Source organism: Pyrgilauda ruficollis, unplaced genomic scaffold, assembly GCF_017590135.1.
Source record: "Pyrgilauda ruficollis isolate IOZ18807 unplaced genomic scaffold, ASM1759013v1 scaffold6, whole genome shotgun sequence".
Classification (NCBI taxonomy): domain Eukaryota; kingdom Metazoa; phylum Chordata; class Aves; order Passeriformes; family Passeridae; genus Pyrgilauda; species Pyrgilauda ruficollis.
This window is the reverse complement of record NW_024527710.1, coordinates 16083235-16110057: the sequence shown is the minus strand read 5'-3', so window position 1 is coordinate 16110057 and position 26823 is coordinate 16083235. Positions and strand designations below refer to the sequence as shown.

The 26823-nt window shown below is 42.8% G+C and overlaps 1 long non-coding RNA gene across 1 annotated transcript in view; it reads right to left on the bottom strand.

The window, feature by feature from the left end:
* The window catches only part of LOC121362135, a 107593-nt gene extending 86093 nt beyond the window's left edge, over positions 1–21500 (bottom strand). Inside the window, exon 1 of the long non-coding RNA XR_005956455.1 lies at positions 21299–21500. This is a non-coding gene — a long non-coding RNA (uncharacterized LOC121362135). The remainder of the gene's footprint in view (positions 1–21298) is intronic.
* Positions 21501–26823: the final 5323 nt, after the last annotated feature.

Below are 26823 nucleotides of genomic sequence, written 5' to 3'. Positions count from 1 at the left end.
CTCCAGAGCTGGCACAGAGAATCCCTGCAGCCCAAGCTGATGAGAACGAGCAGATTTCCAACAGCATAAAGCTTGAATAACAGTGGTTGAAAGGAACTAAATAGGAATCAGCCCCACAGTGATTAGGGGCTGCAAGGGAACATGTGGCCTCAATCAGGACAACGCTGAGTTTGAGAACAAAAGCTGCTTCTCCCTTTCCTGGGGACACTTCTTGAATTACATATTCCTTTACAGAGGAGACGTGCTGGGCCATGATACACAGATAACCACCAGCCCAGGCACAAGGCTTTCCTCTGCTCTACACCACTGTAATTATCTTAAGCAGGGTTTACAAATAAAAGCACTGCTCCCCAGCCCCTCATTTCAGTATATTCCACCTGTCACGATATATAGCAGGAACCACAAACCAAACACGGCCTCTGACTTCGCCTCAAGCAACACATGGCCCAGGGTTTCCAAGTTATTATTTGATAATACTGGAAGGCATTGCAGTGTGTGGTCCATCAGAGGCATCTGAGCTGCTCACTCACCCTACAGTGAAGGAAGGTTTCCCATGCTAGTATCTTTTAGCTGGCCTGTAATTTCAAAAGGATGATTTTTAGAGTTGGTTACAATTTAAACCTTCCAACGTTGAGCAGGTTTTGGACTATAATGCATCAGGGAGGAAAATATGAGAAAAAAATCAATTAAAATTTAGAAAATTATAGACAACTATTTGTTTTCTTTCACATTCAGAGCACTCCAGTGTCCTTGTACACATGGTACTACACAAAGTAAATGCACCATAAGGAACTCTAGTTCATGGAATCACAGAATGGTTTGAGTTGGAAGGGACCTTAAAGATTATCTGATTCCACCCTCTGCCATGGGCAGAGACATCTTCCACTAGACCAGGCTGCTCAGAGCTCCATCCAACCTTCTGGTTCAGAAGGGGAGTTCAGCTCAGTTTTTATAGAGTTGAATTCATTGTGATGTCTTCTCACACATCAGAAAAGTACATTTCAGCCTAATGTGCAAAAAGTTAATGCAAATGTCCTTCCCCTCTTCCAGCTGTAATAACTTTTGAACCAACTAGAAGATTTCAGAGACATTAAACAGTGCAGAAGAGATTTGTAAGATATGAAACTTCTATGAACTGCGTGAAAATAGGTATGTGTGTGGGCAAGAAAAAGGTGATTAGTGCTTCCAGCAAGGGAAAGGTTGCAAAATGGGCTTGTCCTTAATGAGACATCATCGGCTATTTTCCATGCTGGAAATGAGAAATGTGATGTTTTCCCAGTGGTGAGATACTTAATTACAGTTTTGACCTTATATTCACTAAAAAAAACTCAACACAGAATACCAGAGTCAATGTATTTTACTCGTCCTTCATTGGGTTAAACTCCTTGTTTGTAAAACAGGGTAACAAGAGAATTTTCTGGTTAAAATAGTTGAAATGTGATGGTTCATCTGGAGGTGAAAGAAATGGGCAAAGAGAAAACAAGAGCAGCATTTTAATTAAAAAAAAAATTAAAAAGGAGCACCTGCTAACTTTGATCAGATTTCCTCCACTCCCCCTGGCCTGCAAATATAAACAGATGGGGTGCCTCAGGTAAAAGATATCTGGCAGCATGGAAAGATCTCTTCCCACTGGTAATGAGGAGATGGATCATATTATCTCACTAAAGTAAATATTATTTTAAGCCAAAAATCTCAGTTATATTTCATGGGGTTTTTTTCTTTCCATTTCTGAACAGGTCTCACTGGGTTCAAGGTGAAATCATCTGGCATGTTAATAGGATTGATCTGTAGAAAATTATGGACTTAAAAAACCCCACCCAAACCAACAGCATGCCGCTGTCACACATTTCATCTGGGTCATGGCTGCAGCCTCAAACTCGTCGTTTGTGCTGGGTAGAGAGCTCCTGGGGCAATTAATTCCTTGCAGAGGGTTGTAAAGACAAGGAATGAGTGGGGAGTTCACCTTGTGGCCTGTGCAGGAGCCCAGGAGCTGCACAAAGCCGTCATTCAGGGCACAGGAGAGCTGTCACTGACACAAACACTTTCCAAAACACTCTTCACTGGAGTTTTGGTGGAAGGTGTGACACAGCTTCAAATATTTGTTTCTTTGTTTCCACGGGAACAACAGCACAGTGGTTTAATAATAAAACAACATCGATCCTCGGAGTTTGAGAAAGTTCCTTGATTTTGTTTTGAGTTAAAGATTTACTTTTCTATGGGTTTCCGCTTTCCCTGACAACCAATGAGTGAAACTGTTTTATTTTTTATTTATTAAACTGTGGTTTAATGCCCTTTCAATACTTTGGGGGGAAACCCAAAACATGAAAGACAAGTCTTGCGAAATTTGGATTGTCCTGCTGCATAAGCCGAGCTTTCCACTAAACACATTCACGGAAGTTCCCATTTTGTAGACTTGGAAAATTTCATATCAGATCTTTAATATTCACAATCTTCAATTACCCCCTCTGAATTATGGAGTCTGGACAAAACGTCATGGAAAGAGCAGAGGCCAGAAGTTGGGGCATAAAATGTTGTCAGCACTTGAACTTTAATCCCAATTGTGAACAGAAGGGAGGAAGTTCAAAGGTGGTTATTTCACAGCTTTATTTTTAAATTGTATTTTAATATAAAATAGTTCAAATAATTTTTATACTGTAAAATTATTTTTATGCTATACAATTTTTAGCATAAAATAGGACTATAATATTCCTTTTCTCCAATCCACAGGAATAGGAAAACTCTTCCAGAATGTGTGTCAAAGCAGCAGTTTACTTGAAAAGCTTTAGCAAAAGGCAGCTCAGAGGTATCTGCCCATTAACAACCCAGAGAACCCAAGGCAGTGCTCATGTCAGGCACCAACATCCATGTTTAAAGTTGGGCTATGCACACATTCCTCATGGATTGTGTGTAAATTTACTGTCCCTGAAAGTGGTAGGTTTGTTGTGTAAAAAACTAGGATTGTGACAAATAAATGGTTTTGAGACTGAAAGAATTTTTCCTTAAAGTGACAGCAAAGTGTGCTCAGACCTTTTTCTCAAGCTTGATGAACACAAATGATTATGTACAATTCTGACTAAAATACCTGATGCTTTTGGAGAATCAGCTGCATCAAAATACACACAAGAGATGTTCTTGCTCCTCAGAGGGATACGGATGTTTGGATACATTTCCTTCTCTTAAGCATGAGTATCACCACTATTATTCAAAAACCCATGGAAATGGTGCCCTAGGAAGCTGCTCTGCCCAAAGTGCCTCTTGCATGATAAACTATGGAAGAGTGTGAGGAGAATCTCAGCACCAGTAAATACTAACCATGCCGCTGGAAAATAAATAGAGGCTGACAAATTATTGCTGAGGTAATCCCCGTGAGAGTGTCTAGACGAAGGGAGTCAAACCTCCAGTCCGTAGGCTGGAGCTGGCTCCCTGGAGCCTTTCCACCAGCCTGCAGCTCCTTGTGCAACACCCACTGCAGTTCAGCCCACAGGCACCTGCTTGGCGGCGCCCGAGAAGGCCACGGAGAGCAGACAGGGAGCCGGGGAATGAATCCTGCTCCCCACCACAGCTGTCTTGTCTTTCACTTCTGTTCCTCCAGCCCCAGCCCAGGAATGGCCCAAACTTCTCTTCATCTCTTCAGCTCTGCACCAGGCACAGCATCTCCCCGTCTGCAGAGCAATGGATTCGCTCAGCCACGCTTTGTGTTCACAGGTCTGAAAGGGGTTACTTTTCCACAAGCAGTGCCTCCCTTTTGTCTCCTGCCAAGGGAAAAGAGAGGCAAGATGCAAAGGAAAGATTTTTTTTTCAAGTGGAGATGAAGTGAAGGGTACTGGAATAAACCCAAGGAGGAGCCAAAAATTACTAACATGGAGGAAAAAGCCCAGAACGATCAGGAGTTGAAAGAAAAGCTGGGACAGAGATTCCTTGAGGAAGCAACCCCTGAGTAGTGATAAGTAAAGAGACACAGAAATGTTTCATTAAGGCATTTTCTCCTTTAGGTTAAAAAAAAAATCTTTTTTCAAACTTCAAATGAAATCCGTAACATTCAAAAATAAATAAATCTCTCAGCAGTGTGAGAGGAGTGCAAAATGTGTCTCTTCACTCATCACTCACAGACTTGAACTGAAATAGTCATTTGGCCCTTGCCAAGGTGTGCAGCCGCTTCAGTAGTGCTGTAAATCAAAAGGTCCCCACAGTCTCCACACAAGCAAGTCTGAAGGTCACTAAGCATGATGCAACAGTCAGGCATGAAATATCTCTCACTAGACTTGGTACTTTATCATCAACACTGGGGGAAAAAAAGAAAAAAAAATCTATGATGCACCTGTACTCCTTCACATCTGTCAGGATGGGGTGAGAAAAGGCAAGGAGAAAACAACAGATTGGTTTATTGTAGTCAGGTAGACAGTGAAGCACAGCCATCCTGCTTCATATAACAAAAACAGCTTCCCCAAGCAGGATGGGAATGATAACTTCCCTGAGATTTGGCAGCTCAAACAGATGTGGGCAGTTTTGACATTTCACTAACATTTAGATCTCTCATCAGGCAGGTGACTTCATTCTCTCTGCCAAATAAACAATCCAAGCTCTTGCTCACCATAAGGAGACTCTCGTAGTTATCTCCAAGTCATCACATCACCAACATCAAAGAGTAAGTACAGCCCCTTTCCAGTAAGGAAAAAACACCCCAGTACCTGTAGGAATTCAAGACCTGACCCACCTCTGTTTTGTGAGAGGTGGCATAAGATGAAAATCACCACAAGTTGAAAATCACGTGGCTTTACAGGGCCTCCGTGGGCAGCTGTGCACACCCCACTGTGGCATGAACGGTCCTGCTGTTCTCCAGGCAGTTTGATTAAATTACAGCTACTCTGAGAGACTTAAATGAATTATCAAAATGAGCAGAGCAACCAAAACTATCACACACAAGAAATCATTGTTTGTCCTTCAGAGGGAAGAGGCTCTGCAGCAGTTTTAAATCTTGGGAGAAAAGCGCTCAATTACTTGAGGAGAGAATCCAAATAAATCCTGTTTCCTTGGGGAAATCCTGTCCTGCTCTCAGCCTGCCTGCTGGATCAGTTTCTATTTAATCTCTTTCACTGGACTTTTGGCTGAAGCCCACCTATGTGTTGTTTTCCCAACAGTGCAAAAGCAGCTGCTTTCCCAAGGCCTGAGAAGACCCATCTGACACATCATGCTCAGGGCAGAGCAGGCAGGGAACCCTCCTGGCTCTGGGACACTGCAACCCATCCACACACACACCAAATGTGCTGCATCCCTACCAGCCAGCCAGAGCTTCCATCTTTTTAGTTACTTCCACCAGCTCTATGTTAACCAATGACTAAGAACAAAGAGAAAAATAAAGCACAGAGAAAGCAAAAAACCAAAAAAAAACCCTCCATCTAAAAAAACATTCCCTGTGCCAGAAGTCTTAGTTAATGAGTCTGATTATTGGAAGGCAGTCCAAAGCCTTGATTAACTAGGGGAAAAAAATACAAAAAGAAAAGAAAACAAAAACTCCTAACAAGAATAACTACTCTCCATACTTTATTGAGGGCAGTAATCTGTGCAGAGGGAACCATCCTCCCAGTTGGTATATCCTCATTACATTCACCAAGGGCATCTCCCCTGGCCCCAGCAAGGGCCAACCCAGCTCTGGGGCACAGCCAGAAGATCCATGAGACAAGCCAAAGTAAATGTGCTTTTCCATTTTTTAAATAGATGTCACTCAAAAAGGAAATTCAGACCTTTTGAGCCATTCTGAGATTTGTCTCATGTTTACCTATGTCTCAAGTAGCTCCAAAAATGTCTCAAATTCTCCCAATTCCAAGGAGAAGGGATGAGGCTCCAACTTCTTGCTTTGAGATCTCTAGAGGAAAGGCAATGTTCAAGTGCCAAATACTACAGGTTTCCAGTGGTCTCCAATATCCTGAAAATATGTTATTTTTAGTATGTGGCTGGCAGAGAAAGGAAGTGTTAAATCTTGGACCAATATCAAATCTGGCTGAAAATTAGCAGCTAGGAACATCCTCTTTGATTATTTATTCCACTTTCCATATCCGAATAGCCCCAGAGGGACAGTAACAATGACAATCACTAGGAAAACACCTGCTGAAGGCAGGTTAGTACAGAGCATTTGCCTGGCTCTCCCCATGAAAACATCCTGCAGTTTGTTTCCTCGTTTTTGACAAGCAGATTCCTGGTGCAAGCAGGATGGTCTGTCAGGAAAGGGCCCTCATGCTTTGCTGCAACTCCTCCATTGCAACTTGTAAAAGAGCAAGAGACAAGAAGAAAACCACAGTCAATCCCCTTCCAGGTGCCTTTATCATTTTCTCAGAAGTCCTTATGGCACTGAGCCAAGTTGCTTGTGACGATCACAGCCCAAGAAGTGCATTGCAATTAGTCAGGGCTCGTAGAGGCTCCAAGGCCTTTCCTCTCACTATCTGCTAGCAGCTTTCTAAATTAAGTAACATGTCCTGCTGCAGCTTTAACAGCATTTTGATCTCGATTACATTTGGCATGGTGCTGGGCCAGCCTTCTTTAAATCACTGGGGTTTCTATGGGCACCAGTCAGTGTAAAATTGGAATTCATGGCACTTGCCTGCAGGGTGGGCAGCCTCAGAGAGGGCTGGTGGAGCAGGACACGGCCCTAGCATTGTGTTTCTCATTTATTCAACGCTAAATCAAAACTGAGATGTCACCATGGTGCTTGCAGCACTCCAGGTTTGCCCATGCTGTCAGAGAGGGGCTGAGCCAACGGCTGGGAGTCCTTGGGCACCATCCTCAACAACCAGGGAATCTCCTGCACCACAGGTCAGTCTCACTCACCCATGTCATACTCACTGTACCCAAATCTCTGGTGCCCACAGTGCCACATGGATCTGCCTCTGTCACACTCCCTGCATTAAAAGGCAGTGTGTCTGTGAGACATCCACACAGGGAGCTGCAGATCAGGAGGGATCCATGGTGCATATACAGCTGGCACAGCACAGGCACTCCCAAGATGCAGAACACACTTTGACATCCATTTAAAAAGCTGTTTTTTCTTAGCAGTAGTCAGTGCAAGCCTATTGGGAAACTTCTCCCTGAACCAGCCAAGCTTATCACCACTGTCAACCCACTCCTAGCAGCAAAGGCTGGGATCTTGACTCCAATTTTGGCTGCCTTGCTGCAGCAGAGATGAAGACTTAGCTCCAACACACATGGAATGGCCTCTACTGAAGTACAAAGCAGCTTTCAAACCCTGCTCCTCATCCCCCAGCTCCCAGAATGACCCCAGAAACACCCAAAAGGCACCAGGGCAGGGCATTTCGAAGTGCAGGACAGCACAGGCAGCTGTCACACGTGCCCTGCACCAGAAGCAGGGCACAAACAGCTCTGAAATGCAAGGGGAAGCCTGCAGTGCTGCCAGCTAATAAAGTCAATACAAACGACATCAGCCCCTCCAGGTCAGAAGGAATGACAAGAGGGGCATGCCACAGAAGGATGCATGGAGAATTCACAGATGGACAGGCAATCTCAATTAAACTGTCCTCCCCTCTCATTCTCCTCTGAATTACAGCTTTAAAACCCCTTAATTATCTAAACTCAATTAGTCTTAGAATATTTGAAGCTTCCTGTTCAGACTAATTTCTCTCTCTTTCCTCATTTGCAGTGCTTGACTTGCATTAAAGAACACTTAGTGCCTGTGGTAAGGAGAACTTTACAAAGGCGGGTCAGGACTTTGGGGTATTGACAATCTCCCCTCTATTCTTCCTGTGCCTGAGAAGATCATGCACTTAGTCCTCCAGATGAATTTCAGCAGCTCTGACATGCTTTTTCATGCCTTTTTTTCTTATACCTTAAGCCAAACATTTCCATTGCTAGTAGCAACTGTCATTCACTGCAGCTATTTTCACTCCTAAAGATTTCCGTGTGTATTTTGCACAGTTATTTGCAAAGCAGTAATTTTCTATTATTGCTATTATTATTCCTGGGAAGCAGAAAAACCACGGTGTTACTTCCAAGAGAAAAAGAACATGAGTGGCAAAGCAGATAGCAAGAGAAGACAATAGAAGGAACCAGTTAAAAGATTCCCTTTTGTTTCAGTGATGCAGTTTCTCCATGTAGCCTAAACCTGCACATTTTCATTCAAAGGGCAGCCATAAAATCACTGAATTTGGAATTTCCTACTGGTTTAGCCTATGCAGTGGTGGATACCAATGTAAAGATTTAATTTTTTTATTAGACTCCTGTAAGAAACCTTGATCTTAAGGTTTTGTGCCCTTCCTGAAGTCTGAGCATCCCATTCTCCCTCCAAAACCTATATGAATACAGGTTCATTCCCCATTTCAGGTGGGGAAGTCCATGAGACCCCAACTAACACAGATGTTGGTAAACTCACACCCCCAGGATTGCCTAAAAATTTTTTAATGGACCTTTAAGTTTTACTACCTTGATTAAATCAGATTTTTAGATGCACCTCCACCAAACATGTATTTTGAATTGAAAATTTGCTACTTCCATTTCAAATCTACAAAAAAAAAAAAAGAGCTTAAATTAACCTTACAATGGTCACAGGTTGTACTAAATGAAAATATCTGTACTTAAAGCAGGTCCCTGATGCCTCATGCAGGAAAATCCTCACGGATAGGAAGCACAGACATTAAGGGCATTGCTCAAGATTAAGTAAGAAATCTCAGGGCAAGCCAGAACTGAAGCCAGTCTGAGTCCTGATTCAGCACTTTAACCACAGAGCTGTGTTCATGAGGCACTTGCTGTCTGTGCTTGGGATGCTGTGTGGGATCAGATGGAAACTGCTCCACTGCAGCTCCACTGGGGAGCCAGACACCTCTGACTAAGGGGCAGGAGCAGGATCACACCTTTCCTGCTTCAGAGGAAACTTCTCCCTCCAGATCGTTCTGGCACAGAACTGGCTGGAAAACAAGAATTAAATTTTGCAGCTGTTTTTGAGATTTTGCATTTAGTTTTATTCTTGCATTGGGCTAATAGAAAAAGAGACCTTTTTTCATCAAAGCACAGACACAAACCATTTTTCCTCCTGGCCCTTAGAAGTGCTCTTAGTGAGAATATCACCTATCCCCTGTACTCTCAGATTTTTGTATCTTGCAGCCTCTTCCCTCCACAAGTTTTACCTCTGAGTGAAGAAGGTTTCCAACAGACCAGTTCCTTCGAAACTATTACATTTCTGCCTAAAGTTCTGATATTAGCAAGTCATTCTTTCCCAGAGATTAACATTTTCTTAAGACATAAAATGCAGGAGGAAGAGGCCACAGACCACGTTAGTCCTGGGTCTCAAGATGCAGATTACAATGCAAAGAATAATTTTGTGCAGTCTATAGTTGAAAATGTCCTCCAGGCTTGGTATTGTGGAATGGCCCATTTGTGTTCTCAAGCTATGCTTTGGGTTTGGGTTTTTGTTGGGTTTGGTTTGGTTTTTTGTTTCTCTTTATAGATGTTGATACACAGGAAAATGATTAAGCTTTGAATTTGTTTTTTGGCTTCAACATAAATTACACTCTTCATGTGAATTGAGGGGTGCCTCCAGTTTCAGGTGAGGATTAAATTGTTGTTGTGCCTGTTTCACCTTTTACAGGGAATCCATGTACAGAGTTTGGAAGGACATTCCTACCTTCCAGCCACCCAGATGGGCAGCAGCAGCTACTGCTGAAAATTCCAGGTTGTCATTTCAGCAGAGAAATTTCTGTAGTGTCAAATCCACATCAACTTCGAGTCTGGCCCTACGGGTATGAAAACCACCTCAGATAAAATGCTGTCATTTATGCAAATTACCTAAACCTGGGAATAGTGAATATTTCAGCACCCAGCAGGGATAAGAATTTTCTTGACTTTGACACGGGTAAGAGCCTCCTTCTTTCACCAATAAAACATTGTGGGAAAAACTAAAGTAAAGCTAAAACTACATAAACCAAGTTATTGTAACAGCTTCTAAAGACAGATGAGAGTCATTACATTATTTATGCACATGAGGGTACTGGGATAGACAGGATTAGATGATTTACCCAAGATCAAGCAGTGAGTCAGTGACACAGTTTTCTGCTGTCCAGTGAAAACACAGATGTACAGTAAGCTGAAAAGAATTAATTTATTCCCCATATCAAAAGGAAAAAGGATAGAGCTTTCCCTCTAGCCCAGCTCATGGTTCCAATAAGTGTTGGTAGAACTGAATTTGGCACGCAGGAAATTTGCTGCACTAGTCACACATGCAAAGCATTTGCTGAAAACAAAAACCTTAAATTACTCCATTATCAACAGTTTTCACTTGCCCAAGCCACAGACCTATCAAAGTTGTTTCTTGCTGCTTTCTTGAGGAATTAGAAGGATACAACCCATCCAGTCCAAGGCATGGCATAATCCACCAGGACATTGTGCAATGCCAGAGTCTTGCCTCATGTCTGAGTTCAAATTGCCCAAACTGCATTACTGGGTTTCAGTCAACACTAGCTTGGATGGTGGGGTTTTTGACTTGTCCATGGCTCAGATTTTAGCAGCCTGATAGGATCAACCCTGGAAGAAGGAACAATTCAGCTGAGGGCTTGTCAGCCCTCAGAATGCCCTGAAGTGGGCCGTATCCTGCCATAAATATTTGCACAAAAATCCTGCTGACCTCAGTGGTGGTTCTGGGTACAAAATGATGGCAGGATGTGGTCACACATCCTTCTAATAATAGGTTTTCCATTGAGATCAATGGACATTGGGCCCCATTTCATTGCCAAAGCTTGGTTCGGAGCTCTAAAGAGAGACATTGTTTTCCTGCAGCAGGGAGCACACACTTGCCAAATTTACTTCTGGCAAAGGCAGAGACTTATTTTTAATGCTAAACAACACCAAAACTGTCTGATTCTAATTAAGAGAGTGTCTTCCTTCTGAAAATCTCAAAGAAAAATAATCTTCCAATGTGGCTGTTGGAAAGACACACAGAAAACATTAAATGTCTGCATGTAAAGTCAGATATAAAGTAAGTGAAAAACATTTTCCTTTACCTGAATGCAATTTTAAGATGAGTTTAGCATACATGGAAGTGGCAGGTGCTCAGCTCCTCAGGAAAGTCAATTTAATATAGGTGTTAAAGACCCAGACCCCCAAATAAGTTCCTCACAGGCACATTCCTGAGTCTGTGGGCAGCACCCCAAACTCCATTTTTCTTGAGCCCATCCCTCCTTTGGTGTTCATCACAGCTTTGATGCCTATATGTAGAAATCCTTATCTTCAGGATCCTAAAGGATGACTAAATGTTTTCCAGTGTTTTATTCATTATCTGAGTTCAACTTTAACTGATTTTTATCTTGTGGTTCTGCTATAAAGATAAGCTGTAGCCTGCCAAGGAAATAAACATTTCACAGGTTAACAGCACAACTCTTCTAAAGAGGAAGCAGGTTTGTTTTCTGCCTTATTTTCTGGAAAATGTTAAAACAATAAAATGAATAAGAAGCAGTGGAGAACAAGTTGTAAAGGAGCTAATTTCCTGCTCACAGCAGCTCTGATAAATTTCAGTCCTGGATGACAGGGGCTGTGGAGAGCGAGGGGAGGGCTGGCTCTTCCTGGAAAGCCAGACAGGATAGGATTGATTTGAGACATCTTCATTGCCAGAACAGCTGGTATTGGCTAATCATCAGAAAACAGAGACTTTGACCTACAGAGAGCCGGGAGCGAGGGAGACGTCTGGACCAAAACTTCACGTTCCAAATGAAACTGAACAAAACGGCAACAAAAATAAAATAAATAAAAAGGGACCAAAAAAAAAAAAAAAAAAAAAAACCAAACCCAAAAAAAAAGAAAAACCGCCCCTCCTCACACACAAGCCTTCCTGGAGCCAAATGCCAAAGGAAGTGCCAGTGCCCTGACTAACAAAAGAATCCTGAAACGCTGCGGGCTGCGGTGCCAGCAGCACCCAGTTGCAGTGGGAGGCTGCCTGACACGGCTGCCGGATGCTCCGTGCCTGCCGGATGGAGCAGACAGCTCAGCATGAATCATGGGGCAAAGGATTCCTTCAGTCCGGGAGGAATCGGGACAATACACAGCCTGCCTGCTGTTTGCTGCCTTTTTTTTTTTTTTTCTTCCCCCTTTTTTTTTTTTTTTTTTTTTTTTTTACTACTCCTGACTTTGAGGGACCAGCCGTTTCCTTCCTGCTGTGGGCGTGCAGGCGGCACATGACAGCTCATCGATGGATCCGTGTGTGTGAGTGAGCACAGGAACCGCAGGGACAGGAGCCAGCCCGGACCCCCCGGGACTGCACTGCCCCAGTTAACCCCCGGAACCCCCGCTCTGACCTGAGCACTTCTCCCTTCATCGTCCTCCCAGGGCACCCCTGCATCCCGGTCATGTGCTTTGGACACACACACACACGGGATTAGGAGTCAGCCCTACAGCAGAATTTAGACTGCTGGAAATCCTTCCTGGAAGGAGGAACGTCTCCATCTCCCTGACTACAAGGCTGGAAGCAGGACAGAGGGAAACAAAGCTTTCTTACACCCCACCAAAAATCTGCTGGAGTTCCTTAGGGTTACAGGCAAAACTGGCTTTGGTTCTCTGACTCCTCTTGTCCCAGAATGGGGAGGGGAAATGCTGCTACAGGGCTGACCAGCTATCTTCACCGTCATCTCTGTGTGTCTGGGAACTATTTGAACCAAGCTCTCCTGAGTCTGATGGACCACTTGAAATTATTCTTACTGGCCATCAGATTTCTGATCTCTCTACAAACCACAGGTCCGTTCTTAACATTATGGTTACATGGAATCAAGCTGTCTTCTCTGGATCCTTTCGAAGGTCATTCCACCAACATCATTCTTCTCTCAGTTTCCAATAGCACTTAGCAAAGTTTCAAATCAATACCCAATTTTTTCTCTCCACAGCTTGTCAGCCAACTTCAGCATTACTAATTAAGCTCTCCTCCCTTGGCTTAGATGATTCTTTCCCCTAATGATTCCTCTTCTCCCACTCCCACCACGCCTGCACATGTTCTGATGAGGATCATCCACCAGCTTTCTGTTCCCCATGTTTTATGGGCTCCTCAGTTTCCTATTCTACACAGAAAGCACAAGAAGCAAAGAAGAAATCTCATCCACAGTCACAAAAAAACTACAGTGTCTGTATGCAGACACAAATCCTTCTGCACTCCAGACCTTCAACATAAATTCAGGTTCCACTTGCAAAGGCACCAGGAGGTTGGAGTTTGGCTTTAAAACAATGGGAAGAAATGGGAAGAAATGTGATGTTTAAAGAGAGTGTAGCAGCAGCTTGAAAGCGACTGTCAACATGCCCAGTGGGTATTATTGGCCATGTTCTTAACTGATTACATCTTTATCAGCTGAGAAATTTTCAGAGGTACTGAGAATCTGGAGAGGGGCTGCAGAGGCAGCCACTGACCCTCTCTACCCTCACTCTCACTTCTCCCATTAACAGAACAGCTTCCAGCTCCCACTGCTCTTTGTACTTGTGTTTATCAATCACCTCAACCAAACCCAGCAATAGCAGCAAGTTCAGATATTTACTATGGGAAAGGGTGAAAGGAACAAGTTCTGGTTATGGTCTCCCACATGTGGTGAGGCTCCTGCTTGGCTAACAAAGTGTGAATACTGATAAACCTCCTGGCTGCGCCTTTTAGCCATGCCCTGCCATGGCTCCTGAATCAGCAGCGTGGGTGAGCTGTGGGTAGGGGAAGGTTCATGATTAACTGCTCACTGCTAACAGAAGAATGGTTTGCAAATGAGTTGCTTTAATCCCCAAGGAGTGTCTCCAGTGCCTACAATTTGTATGGTCCCATTGTACTCTTGTAACAGGTGTTTCACTTCCATTAAGCAGTTCTGGGTTTGCTGGCAGTGGAATAAGCTACATCTTTGTGGAGTGACAGTCTATCTTTTCTACACATATTATTTTTCCTTTTGCCCGAATCATACAAAGATATTGATTGATCAAGAATCCATCAGTCATTTATCAATTAGAAATGGAAAGTTAAATGCAATAGACTAAACAAACTGAAGCAAAAAGTAAATTCTTCACATCTGTATCTCCACCATGTCTGAAAATTCACAGATTTTGACCTGCTGTGGGAGATAAGTCTGTATATAACAAAATCATGTAAACCATTCACATCCCCTTTCTGTGGTTTCAAGAGGATAATACTCATATCCTCAGAAGAATCACTTAACTTTATCTCCACATCCTAAAGTGATTCAGTCTTTGAAAAAAAGAGTTGTGATCTGAGTTCTTCTTACATATCCAAATTTTATACAAGACACTGGAATAAAATATTGGCATTGACAACAAAACCACAGCATGGTAATTCTATAAATGATTCCTTCAGCTTCTAAGACCCAGTTGCCTCCAGTGGACCACCACTTCAAACCTGAACTTTGCTGACTGGCTTAGCAATTTGTTCCTGCTATCATGTGACAAGTTTTTGAAGCTCACATGTGTAATGGGGCATTTGCTGCCAGTATCAAAAGAAGGAAAAAAAATTAAGAAATATAGTAGAACATGAGGTTCCAATTGTCTGATAAGCAGAAACATCTGTTGGAGTCATGAGCAGTTGATTAGTGGAGTTCATTCCCAGGGTAAGGCTCCAGTAGATCAGCTCTTCTATCTAAGTATAGGATTGTAGTCACTGGAAGCATTACAAAGAGGTACAAAGAACAGGCAAAAGACACAGAAATAATTTCTTAAGGTACCAGGAGCCTTAAAAGCCAACACAGCTTATAACACAGTGGTCTTGGGCACTGCTTCACACGTACCAGCATGTAAAATTAACAGCTGTATTTAAACTTCCCCACAACAGCTAAACATCTGCCAGTCTTTCAGCTATAAACCTACACTGGGTTTAAAGCTGATAACTAGAGACTGTAAAAATTCTTCTGGAAGATAAAACACAAGGTACAAGCCATCAGTCTGAGCATATTTTGTACTTGAAAAATAATCAGACCAGTACAGGTCAAAACAATGACAAAAACATGAGTTGTTTTTTAAGATGCTGCTTGGATTTCAACCTAAAGCTTTTCCACCTCATTACACTAAGGCAAGGATTAACACCTGGGAACATTTGCACAGAAAGCAGAGGCTGATCAGAATTGCTAATTCAGCCCTGTAAAGCTGCAGTGATACTGGATGGATAGAGATGTATAAACTACTCTCATTAAGGTCGCTGTTGCAGATCTGTGCTCACAACACCACAAGCCTTGGCACCCAGGAATACAAGAAACCACCAGGAAGAGGATGTCCTTAAGGCTAAGCCTCTCCTTCATTAACTTGAATATCTAATTGTAGGTTTACTGGGAATCTCAGCCCTAGCTCTTGTTCAATTCCTGGTGTCAGTGGCCTGACCTGACCTCCCTGTTTCCTGGTGCTCCATCTGCATCCACCTGTCACCCCATGCCTATTCCCCATCCAGGAATAGGGTACTGTTACATTAAAAATAACAACTAAAACTTGGTAGCCAGCAATTTCACTTCCCCTCCTCACTTTACTGACTATTTTGTCTTTACCAAACCCATAAAATAACGAATAACAAATACCTTGTAAGATTGGAGGGGTTTGTGTTCAGTACACAGTTTGATTCAACTTACTGTACAATCTTATCACAATTTTGGGAGATTTTTATTATTCAGGAATAAAAGGTGTCCCCCTTTTATCATGAAGGACAAACTTCCAAACTTCCAAGATGCTACAGTTACCTAAGGAAATGCAATTTTCTGAGGGGTATATGGGGGTTGATTTCAGGCTGTTTTCAGTCTATCTAAAGCAGAAGTACCTCTTCACACTTTTAAAGTAAATATTGCATTTGACTGTAAAGATTATTATCAGATGTTCCTAACCATCTGAATAGATGCAATATTTACAGGTATTTTTCTGCCTTTCAGAGTTTTGCACTCCCACCCCTGAAATCCCTTCCATGCTTTCCAGTTCCCTGTAAGAACCTTTCTATCACTAAGACCTTGCTATGTGCCTATTTTTTCTTACCTAAGCTTACAGGCAGGAGGGGAATTCACCTGCCAGCACCTTTCTTGAGGTGCCAGTGAAACCAGGGATGTTCACTGGCTCTGACAACAGATCCAACCATCCTTCCCTAGTTGAACATGTCATCAACTTCTGAACCCACATGTTACAGTGTGTGAGTCCAAGCACAGCCTCATTTCTAAGCACACATGTGGATCCTCTTTCCAGTGCTCCTTCCTGAGAATAAGAGTGAAATTGTTTCATCCAGGGGCCTTTTGTTGACCTTCATGATGGGCCCTTTGGCTAAACCTGACTTCTGTGGAAAAGATACATTCAGTTCTCCCCTCCCACACAGCCTGAGACTTTCTATGTGTGGCTTCCCCCTTTGTTTCTTCTACAAATCTTTTTTGCCACTCCTCACTGTACACATGGACTATCTTTTACAAATTACCTGAACTCACTGGATGTAAACCAGACGGAATGTAAACTTCAGACACCTACACAGGCACAGCTATATGCCTAATAAGCTAATTATTGACTTAATAAATTCAGGCCCTTAGCAAGTGTTATTGTTTCAGGCCACAAGCTACTTTACCACGAACACTTAACTTCTCTAATATAAATAGTTTACATCTGGCTATCTTGGCATATGAGCAGATAAAGCTGAAGTCCATCCACAAAAGACCAAAAGACCTGCCCTGGGTCAGTCTTATCAGGCCTAGAGGCTTTCACTCCCTTGTTAACTTTACTAGATTAATGCCACCTTTTGTCCAAAACTGCAAGCACTTTCATGGATTGCCATCAAGATTTAATGACAGACTTTGTTGCTGTGAAGTCATCTCATGACACAAAAATTCCATTGCATCAGCTTGCTATTATCATAAAATTAACTTCAATTTATATCAAAGACCTAAATTCCCAAAATTATTGGTTCTGCTGCATCTCTAGCTCTATGATGAGGATAAATTCTTAGTAAGAAACAAGGGCTGAGATGGAAGATCTTTGGTGAGCCACAACGTTTCTAGAAGACTTGGGGACTTGGATGCTGCTTTCTCTCCACCACGATTTACAAACAATACAAACCTCTAAATGATCTGCTGATTGTGAGTGAGCTGGGGAGCAGCTCTGTGCACCTCAGCATCAGAGGTGCACTTAATTGGAGCAGAAAGATAAGGAAGAGGAGACACAGCTCTGTCCCTTCACACTGTGCTCCCTCATGGCTTGTGTCATTAATTGTACTGCTCCAGTAAACGCACACAGCCTTGGATGAACAGAGGTTTGGGGATTTATCCCATTATTTGGCTTAGGAAGGATAAATACCACCAACACTCAACAGCCAGGATCTGTCTCATTTCTGCCTTCTCTTCCTGAGAACGGAGGAAACAGCTCCTGTGCAGGAGCTTTGGACTAGACAGAACCAAAGGAAGGGGCGCTGGAAAAGGCTGTGGGAGGCAGCGAGCCCAGGGAGCAGAGGAGGGACTGCCTGGTTTCGGTGTCTGTCTCCGTTATGAGTAAGAAGGCCCCAAGAGGTGGGGTGTGGCAGCCTTTGGCACGGGCAGAGCGGCGCAGGAGCGATGGGGTTTCCTCCAGGACGGGCTGCAGCGTGAGCCAGCGCAGGAGGTTCCTGTGCCACTGGAGCCGGGCTCCAGCCGCTGCCAGGGCCGGGTGACTCATGGCGGGGGGAAGGCAAGACTTGGCAACCTGGGCTGTCTCACTCAGCAGCAGGTTTTGTTCTCCAAGGGATAACCCAGGGACTGTGTGGCACAAGGCCAAACTCTTGAGTAAAGGACTGCAGCCCTTGTCCCTCTCTGGCCATTCCTAACAGTAAAGGACTGCATCAATTCATGCAGCACACGGGGCTTGACACATCCTCATCCTCATCCTCCCTGCTCCACATGGGATGGAGGGAGGCTGCACAGGAGTGATGCTGATGGGACCAGGACTGTCCTGCTCCTTTTCCCTGCAGCAGTCAGACCTGGCAGGCCCCAGGAGCTGGGAATATCCTCCTGGGACAGGACGCCACTCCCACGCAGCACAGCGAAACCAGAGCTGTGATTCACAGGGGGAACCACTTCCCTTGGTACAGAGGTAATGGCTCCCATTTCCTGCTCTTTACCTATCCAATTTTTAAGGTTCCCATCCTCACCACAAGCATCACACAGCTTGCACAACAGCAGCTGGGCTGCTGTAGCTTATAGCCCAGCACTTCAAGGTGTTTCTGGTTTGTACCTTTAAAGCTGGGATGCACCCACATGTGAGGAGAGCCGTAGGAAATGCCACCTTCCTTCTGGTAAACTCCTTCAGGATTATCATATATTGCTCTTGAGGCTCATGAAAAATACCTCAGGCCCTGTGAGTTTTATTAAGCCCCCATTTTACACGTGGACAATACACCCATGGTCTGGCTCCTGTGATGTACTAAGCACTGGGACCTGTGGCTGGCACTGTGCTCTCTGCAAAGGGGTTGAGTAGCCATGTTCAAAGGATAACATGACATTTCACTGCAGTGGGACTGACTGTGAGATTAGAGTCAGGCAGGTGAAAGGGCTCAGTGCTGAAGTCTTTTCTGGAAAGCAACCATCTCAGAAAATGTTTGAAGTATGGTACCCCAAAAGGAGATACAATTAGGAGATACATTTACCATTTTTACAAAGCACCAGATCATAAGATAACTCATGTTTAAAGGAAGCCCAGAAAGACATGTAGTTCAACCTCCTGCTCAAAGCAGAGTCAGCTACGAGGGCATACCAGGTCACTCTGGGCTCTGACTGGTCCATTTGCCTTTAGGATGCCTGTTGCCAGCATTGACGAGTTTGGGTTTTGCATTAAAACAGAAGAACTTGCACTTAGTGAAAAAGAAATTATAACAGCCTTTGAAATATCAATGAATATGGTCCACAGGAGTGAATTAACAGCAAAAGACTCCCCAGTACTAATTCCTCTGATTTCCAATCTGCTGTGCTAAAGCAGTGAATAAACTGAGCTCTAGTGGTTGACTTTCTAAATTCTGTAAGTTTGCTCTCCACAAGTGGCAATGCCATTGCCAGCCTTGAGCACATGGGTTTGTACAGTTTACACAGAAACACCCTTACCAGCAAAGTGTATTTGCTTCCTGGCCAAACACACTAACAGTAAAATGTTAGTTCTTTATAAACTGCCTCCAGAGTCCATCCCTGGAAGCAATAAGCTATTGGTTAAAGATTCCTTAGATTCTTAGTGACGTTTTCTGATAATGGTCCCATTTATAAACACAGATTACAGTTCCTTACACAAGGTTTTAACAGCACTGGCTTGTTCTAAAGTGTGCTTTACCCTGGGTTATCAGAACAGTAGCTGAATTCCTCCTATGCAAAAGGGCAAATTCAGATACCTTTAGTCACCTTTTTCCACCACAAGTATCGCTGAATTAACTGAAGATTGATGATCAGACAATGAACAAAGGGTTGAGCCTGCACAGAGGGCTAACACGAGGGTAACCATTATACCATAGGACTTCAGACCACCTCTGTGGTGGAAAGGGCCCCAAGTTTTCTCAATTTCACCTTCAAAATCACAACTTTTCACTCTTTTATCAATGTGGTTGAAGCAGTGAAACCTTTTGAGGCAGGTACGTTTATATTTTCTGAATTCTACAGTTTAACTTAATTGTACTGGAAGAAGACTGTCCTTGATTTCACTATAACTGCATTCAGCCAAAGGATTGCAGATGGAATAATCTATAAAAAAATACCAACATCACTAAAGGTGCTCTGCCTTAATGACAGAGTATGGAAGACAGGCAACATTTTCCACTTTAAAAGCTACATGAGGGCACTTTCTGAATTCAGAATAGATAGTGTGCTTCTGGCAGTCCTCCCACTGTCATTTCATGTGTTTGTCTTCCCAAAATCACACATCTCCCAAAGCTCTGGGTGACAAAACATGACACAGGGTGTATGCTGGGACCACAACCAACAGCCAAACAGAAATGCCAAGGGGAAGAACTTCTTTATTGAGGGGTATTTCCTACATTCCAACACAATCTTTTCTGGCTACCCACTGCCTTGTTTGGCAGAGGCAGGACCATCCCTTTGCCACAGTTTTCTTAAACTTTTCTTGGCAATGTTTAGTGTCCTAAGCCTACAGCTGTAAATGGTCCTCCTAAATTATCAAATTCCATAGGTGTGTGTCACCTCCTGCCTCGTGGTACCAGACTGTCTATCACCCTCTTCCTTATTGCCTGATCAACGATCCCCTCTAATCACCCTCTTCCTTATTGTCTAAATATTTCCTTTACTACCATTCACACATGGGAATAACTTGTTTTAATGTTTTACATGACAGATATTTCAGAAACCAGCAGTATAAAACATCAGCAACCCAGACCAGATCTCAGCTAACAATGTGCATTAAATGAGCCTACAGCAATCTCCTTTTTCTTTTCTTTTTCAATCTATACCATCAGTACTCTTAACCCCACCTACTAAATCCACAGCACACACCTAGCAGTGATACAAAAGGAGCTAGAAAACTTGTTATAAACTCAGAAAAACAGATGGGGATGGTGTTCCAGATTCATAAAGAGCAGCATTTCATCCCTGCAACTGCAGAATCCAGTTTTATAATAATTGTTTGTGCTGCTGACTTCCTTCAACACCTGTGACCCTGCTTGTCATGGCCTCATTGCCTGCTGGGAACTTGGCAAAAGACAAGAGAAGAGATATTAGGGAACCAATGCTACATCCTGAGAGAGGCCATAAAGTCCAAAGGTTGAGCAGGATTGCCAGGAGCAGCCTGATAAAGGAAGGAAGCATGTGGTTCTGAGCAGACAAACTGCTGCACCCGAGTACAACATGTTCAGAGCTGGAGCTGCATCCCAATGTCTCCCACACTCCACAGAGCACACACTATCCAGAGACTCCTCCCAAACAGCCCCCTCGAAAATAAATTAAGTCCCTTTCTGAAAAGAGCATGTAACTGTTCAGTGCCAGAATTTCACAGATCTTAAATTTCAAAAAACACTCGTCTTTGTTATTTCAAATTAAGGTAGGATGATTTGTTGATTTAATAAAAGAAAAAAATCTTCTACAATACCCCTTCTGAATTAGCATATTCAAGCCTTTCCAAAATCCAGCTCCAGTAAAGAACTTGTCTTTAAAAATCTATCAGACCCTAACTAAGCTTGTCACTTGGCATGTGAAATAAATAAGCCAATAATCAGATCCTTCAGAAAATTTCAATTAAACCTCTAAAACTGTCTCATAAAATACCCAGCATCTGAAGAGTTTTTATTCAGAAGGAGAGCACAGCACCTAAATGTTTCACATTAGGAAGAGCATGGGGCATTAATAACTTTTCCCCCCTCTTTTCTACTCACCACTCGCTCAGTTACATGAGCACAGTGTTTTGTGATGCCACTCTGTGAATCTGAGCAGAAAACCCTTTCCTGGCTTTCAGCACGAATGAAACCAAGAGCCCAGCATGGCCCCACAAAGGACTGAGCAAGCACAAGCAAAGAGCAGGACTGGCAGCCAGGGGAGGGAGGAAAAAGGACACAGATTGCTTTGAGCTCATATTGCTGCTGAGCACTTTCTATTATAGAACCATAACCTAATATGCTTTCAAGACTGTGACTCTGAGCTGCTTCCCACCGTGCGTCTCCTTCCCTGCGCGGATCCTACAGGGATCTACCCCGTTCCCGAAACGCGCCGGCGCGTCGGACACCGCTCTCTGTTATATTTTCATTAATCACTCAACAAGAGGAAGGAGAAGCCCAGCAGTGCCCCTAAACACAACATCTGCCTTGAGAAGCAACAGCACAGTCCGTAAGCACGGCTCTCGCTGTGAGTGCAATGCCTGGCTCGGCAGTGCTGTCCTCCCTGGGGAGCTCAGCTGTGGGAAGCAGGAGCAAGGAACTGCCTTTTTAGGACTCTGGCTGAGCGGGCTGGGAAGAGCTGGGGCAGGATCAGGGCTCCCGCAACAGTTCCCTGGCCTTATAAGGACAAAGCCAGGTATTTCCCCAGGCAGCACATCCAGGTAAGGCCCGGCAGGGCTTCCCGGGGTCTCCTGCTGCCCGGGGAGACCCTTGGCCACTGCCACACCTGCACGGTGCAGACCCACGGCCCTGCTGTCCCCAGCCTCAGAGCATTTCAAATAGGCCTTATTAGGAAACAGGGAAGCTTAATTAACTAATTGAAAGATCGTTGTGAGATCTGCAAAGCCAGATGGTTTGTGGGTGAACCGTTCTTGATATTAATGTGACATTTTAAGGCATTCACAGCAACATTTTGGAGCGCAAGTCTCTAATGTCAGACATCTTTTTAGCTACCTACGTAAGAGGGAGGGTTTCCAGAGGTGAGGAGCAACTGGATTCTCCAAGGGCTTTGACACCCAAAGCCTCAGACACTCAGCAATTGGTTTAAGCAATCTTTAGGAACACACAAAATTAAGACTCCTCCCCAGTTGCCTAAAAATTTAGGCCGCTTGACAGAAAAGCCAAAAGGTTTTTGTTTCATTCTATTTAAGTGAGTTTTCTTGTTATTACCTGTTTTGTTTTTCAAGTGAGTGAAACAAACTAAAGCACTTCAGGACAAATCCATCTATATAGGAGATACATATAAACAATCCTGACCATGAACTCTCCCATATTGTAGCTCTTTTCACTTTCCTGACTCCAATTTTTATAAATAAAAAGAAGAGGCTGTGACTAAAATAGAAAAAAAAGTATCCCCTTTCTGTCAGCAATACCCATTTTAAAATTTGATTTTTCAATCTTTTTCATAAGAATGGCCATAAAAATGCAGTATCCTTGAGTATTTTTCTTTGGGGAAATAAAAAGAAAAAAAAAATTCCCTTTAGATATGGTTAAAAAGTAATTTGCAGTGCAAAGTTATAATGAGACACTACCCACCCAGGATTAATCCAGCTTCTCAGTTGTGATTAAGAAATGGCACATTGAAATTCAAAGAATTACCAACATATTTTGCCATCTTAAGTTTTTTGAGGTTAAACTTTGATAACTGCCTGTCTGAGATACTGAAAAGTGTGGGTTTAGCTGAAAGCAGCTACTTCAAACTTAAAGAGATGAGAAGAGCTTGACAATTTTGATCTGTACAACATTTTAAATCCACAGAGAAGTGTCTGGTCTGCATCCCAAACTACTGCACCACTTGTACCTTCAGGTAACAACCACAGCAGGAAGACCAAAACCTGGATTCCTCTTGCCACATCCCACTTGTAACATACTGTCAAGAAAACATGGGGGAAGTACTAATTCCCCCTGGGTAATCACAGGGCATCCATTTCTAGGATTCCTTGTGAGAGGCCCATCAGCAGAAATGAGGTCACGGACAACAGGAAAAATTACCCAAATTAAATACATTAAATATGTGACAAACTTAGTCTGAGCTCAGACTTGTGTAGGACTTTCTCCAGTTGTTGACTGGGCTGGGATTACATTTCCATAGCTCCAAAGGAGCACCAGGGCAAGGCTACTTTCATAAAAGGAATAAAAGTTTTGACACCAGGTTTCATATTGTAAATTTCTCCTTTAACATAACCTGCTTGCCAAAGCAGTTCGGCTGCCAGAAGGGGAGAGAGGCTGGGAAACTTTATTCCCTTTTAAAAGCAATGAGTGGGTTGTGCTGCTCAGGTACACCAGGCATTGCTCCAGAACCAGGGAGCCTTGGCTCATTAGGAGCAATTAAAAAAAGAATTCTGAGGGGACTTTAAAAACAACAACTTCCCAAAACAAAACATGCATATGTACCACATGCATTTGTTTATGCAGCTGTAATGAGTGATGAAATCCATTTATGAGCTGAAGTCACAAGATTCTAAGCAGGTCTTTGTTTAATCTCAGTAAGTCATGACATTTCCCTACTACTTATAATAATGTGATTTGGATCAACATTTTCAAACTTATGCACCTGTTTTTTAACACTGCTCACCAACTGTACTTCTCTGCACAGGCTGTTCTGGAGGCCCCACTTTGATCAAGCACCCTAAAAACAGATACAGAAACCTGGGTTTAGTTGAATAAACGCCTGCAGCTCTTGAATTCAGCACATCTTCTGCAGCTCTTACTCAGACTGAGACTCTGGGCAACCTACAAAGAGCGTAAATAAAAATCAATGAGACCATTAGTGGGATGAATACCTACAGCATCAGCCCTTCTATAACCACAAAGTCTGCCCAGATGGATGCCCTTAAAAGACTTTCACAAGGTTTGCTCCAGACAATGGCTCTCGTTCCAGCACGTTGCTGTGACTTGGGAGAATAAAATGAAGATGAATGCAGCTGTTTCTGCTTACATTAATGCAGCATTAGTGCCCTCAGTAACAAAGGTAGGACAGAGTATGCAGGAAAATAAAAGATTCAGCACGAATAACTATTAAGTTACATGTTTGGTGTATTTATAAACAGTGCTAGGCTTTAGATGTATTATTATATAGCTTTAACATCAGTAATTCTGCATATAAATCAAGACCATGTTTTTAGCTTTGATATTAAGAAGAAGAAAAAGGGCAAGACCAAAGACATTTGGCACTGCTGTTTTGTCATTATGCTGCTATTAGCTTTGCAAACAGCTCTGATGTTTTGTGAGGATCAGATCAAAACTAAATGAATACAGATCCACTGGTAATACAAACAGAGTGATTTTGGATCAGTTCTTTCAAGAAGGGAAAAAAGGGTAGACTCCTGGGCTGAACAAAAAGTCAGTGCACCCAATGGACCAGGACAGGGCATCCCAGACAGAGAAACGTTCTCTGGGCCTGTGAGGTGTGAGGGAAAGTGTTGCACCAATACCTTTCTCTGTTCTGTCTCTGCTTTAGCCCATTCACCTCCTGCTCTCCAGAGTCCCAAAGGAGCCAGGAGAACAGGTGGATTTTCCAGGGTGCCAGCAAACCAAGATGGCAGAAGGATATAAGGACAATGCAAGGATCTTTCACCTGGAATGTTTTGTTCCAAGCAGCCTCTTTTTATGTGCAAAAGCATAAAGTACAAGACAATTTGTCCAGCAGCTTGGACCCAAATTTAGGAAGGCTCTAACAAGGCCAAAGTCAAATATGCATAACCAGCAAAGTCTGTGCATCACCCAACTGGCACCAACACAGTGTGTTCCTATTCCTTGCATTTTTTACCACTATTTTTGTTGATATAGGAAAAGAATATGCACTATTGCCTCAGAAATTTATATATGCTAGCTATATTAATGGGAAAATGAACTCAAATGCTATCTCCCTGCCTAAGTCTATCAGGATTATATTTTATATTTCCCTTTTTCCAAAAACCTTTTCGGTTATTTTCCTTTTGTTTTTGGGATCTACTGTATCAGAATGTCCAAAAGAAAATGGCTGAAGTCAGTCTACTGAAGTCAGGGTTACAACTAAAAAACACGTATCAGTAAAACCCATTCTTTAATATGTGAGCCCACATTAACTAAACCCAGCTGAAAAGTTCTGAGAAGTTAAATTAAAATAAATAACTGGGAGAGTTAAGTAAACAGTTCCCTTACTGGATTTGCTATAACTGACTAAAACTTTTCTTCCTCTTTCCACATTAAAGGAGAGCCCTAAAACCACATTTTGCATATTTTATTACTCCAAACCTTTTCTAACCTGGTTCCCAGGTCAGACCAAGTCTAAAAAAAACTTTAAAAAGTGAATCTAACATTGTTCTCAAATAACAGAATCCAGTGGAGTGTGAACAACAGGAATATCAATAAATGTCTACTCTTATTCCCAGACCCAGAGTGGAATTTAAACAAATTTTAGCCTCTAAGATTCACAATTTATTGAACTGAACTGGCAAACCAGCTTTAGCAATCAATGTTACCCATCTGATGCCTCTGAGTGTTTTCACCAGAGAGAGGAACTGCACGTTTGGAGAAAGAAAACATTTCTGTGATTGTTTTCAAAATCACAGTTGAAAGTTTCTTGAAAGGTCAGAAAGCAAGTTCTCCTGGTAGACAGAGATTAGCAGCAGAGGGTAGGCAAGGTGCTCAGGGTGTATGGGAAGGGTAATCCATCAGATTGATAGCACCACTATGTATATGGTACAATTATATCTTATCTCCCCAGCCCTGCAACCAAAATAAACCCCATGGAAGCCTTGGAGTCTGCTTCTGTTGTCTTTAAGTACACACCCCTTAGGGTGGCGACCCAGGACACACCACACGCCTTTTACCTCATGTAAGACAAAAGCAAAACAAATATAATCAGTATTTTTCCTCTTAGGACTCTCACTGAGCCTCTTTGATGTGTTTTCCCTAATCGTTTTCTCTTTTTAATCATCACACTCAGGGGTTTCTCTGACTTATTATGGTTTAGGTTTTATGTAACCTCTTCCAGGCGGGCGCCTTCCCAAGCTCCCAACACAGCAACTGCTGTAACAGTACACAGCAACTCTACACCAAGGAATACCTTGGCCAAATGAAACCAAAAGGGAAATTTAGATGAGTACATTCTGCTTAGGTTGGAATTTTGGCTCAGACACAAGAGTTCACACTCCTGGTCTTGCAAAAAGAAGCTCTAATGGAGATACTGAAAATGAAAGTATCTCTTCTACTTCAAAGCTGAAAATCCGGCTGCTTCTACAAAGTGTTTTTCTGCTCTGGGAAATTTTACTTCTCTACACCCATTCATGAAGGGGAAATCCTTGGTCCTGCAAGTTACCTGTGGGTTTGCCGTTCACTTGACTAGACCTGAGACTGCCAGTATGATTTACTGGCATAAAACTAGTTAAATTTAAATTTCCAATTTCCACGCGGCTGCTTGCCAATATTTCTTTGTCTTAGGAGAAATTATTTACATTTACATTTTATCTTGATTCTCTTTAGCAACATTCCTATTTACATAGAAAATCCTTCAATGGATTACTACATTCTTTTCAGTTTTACTT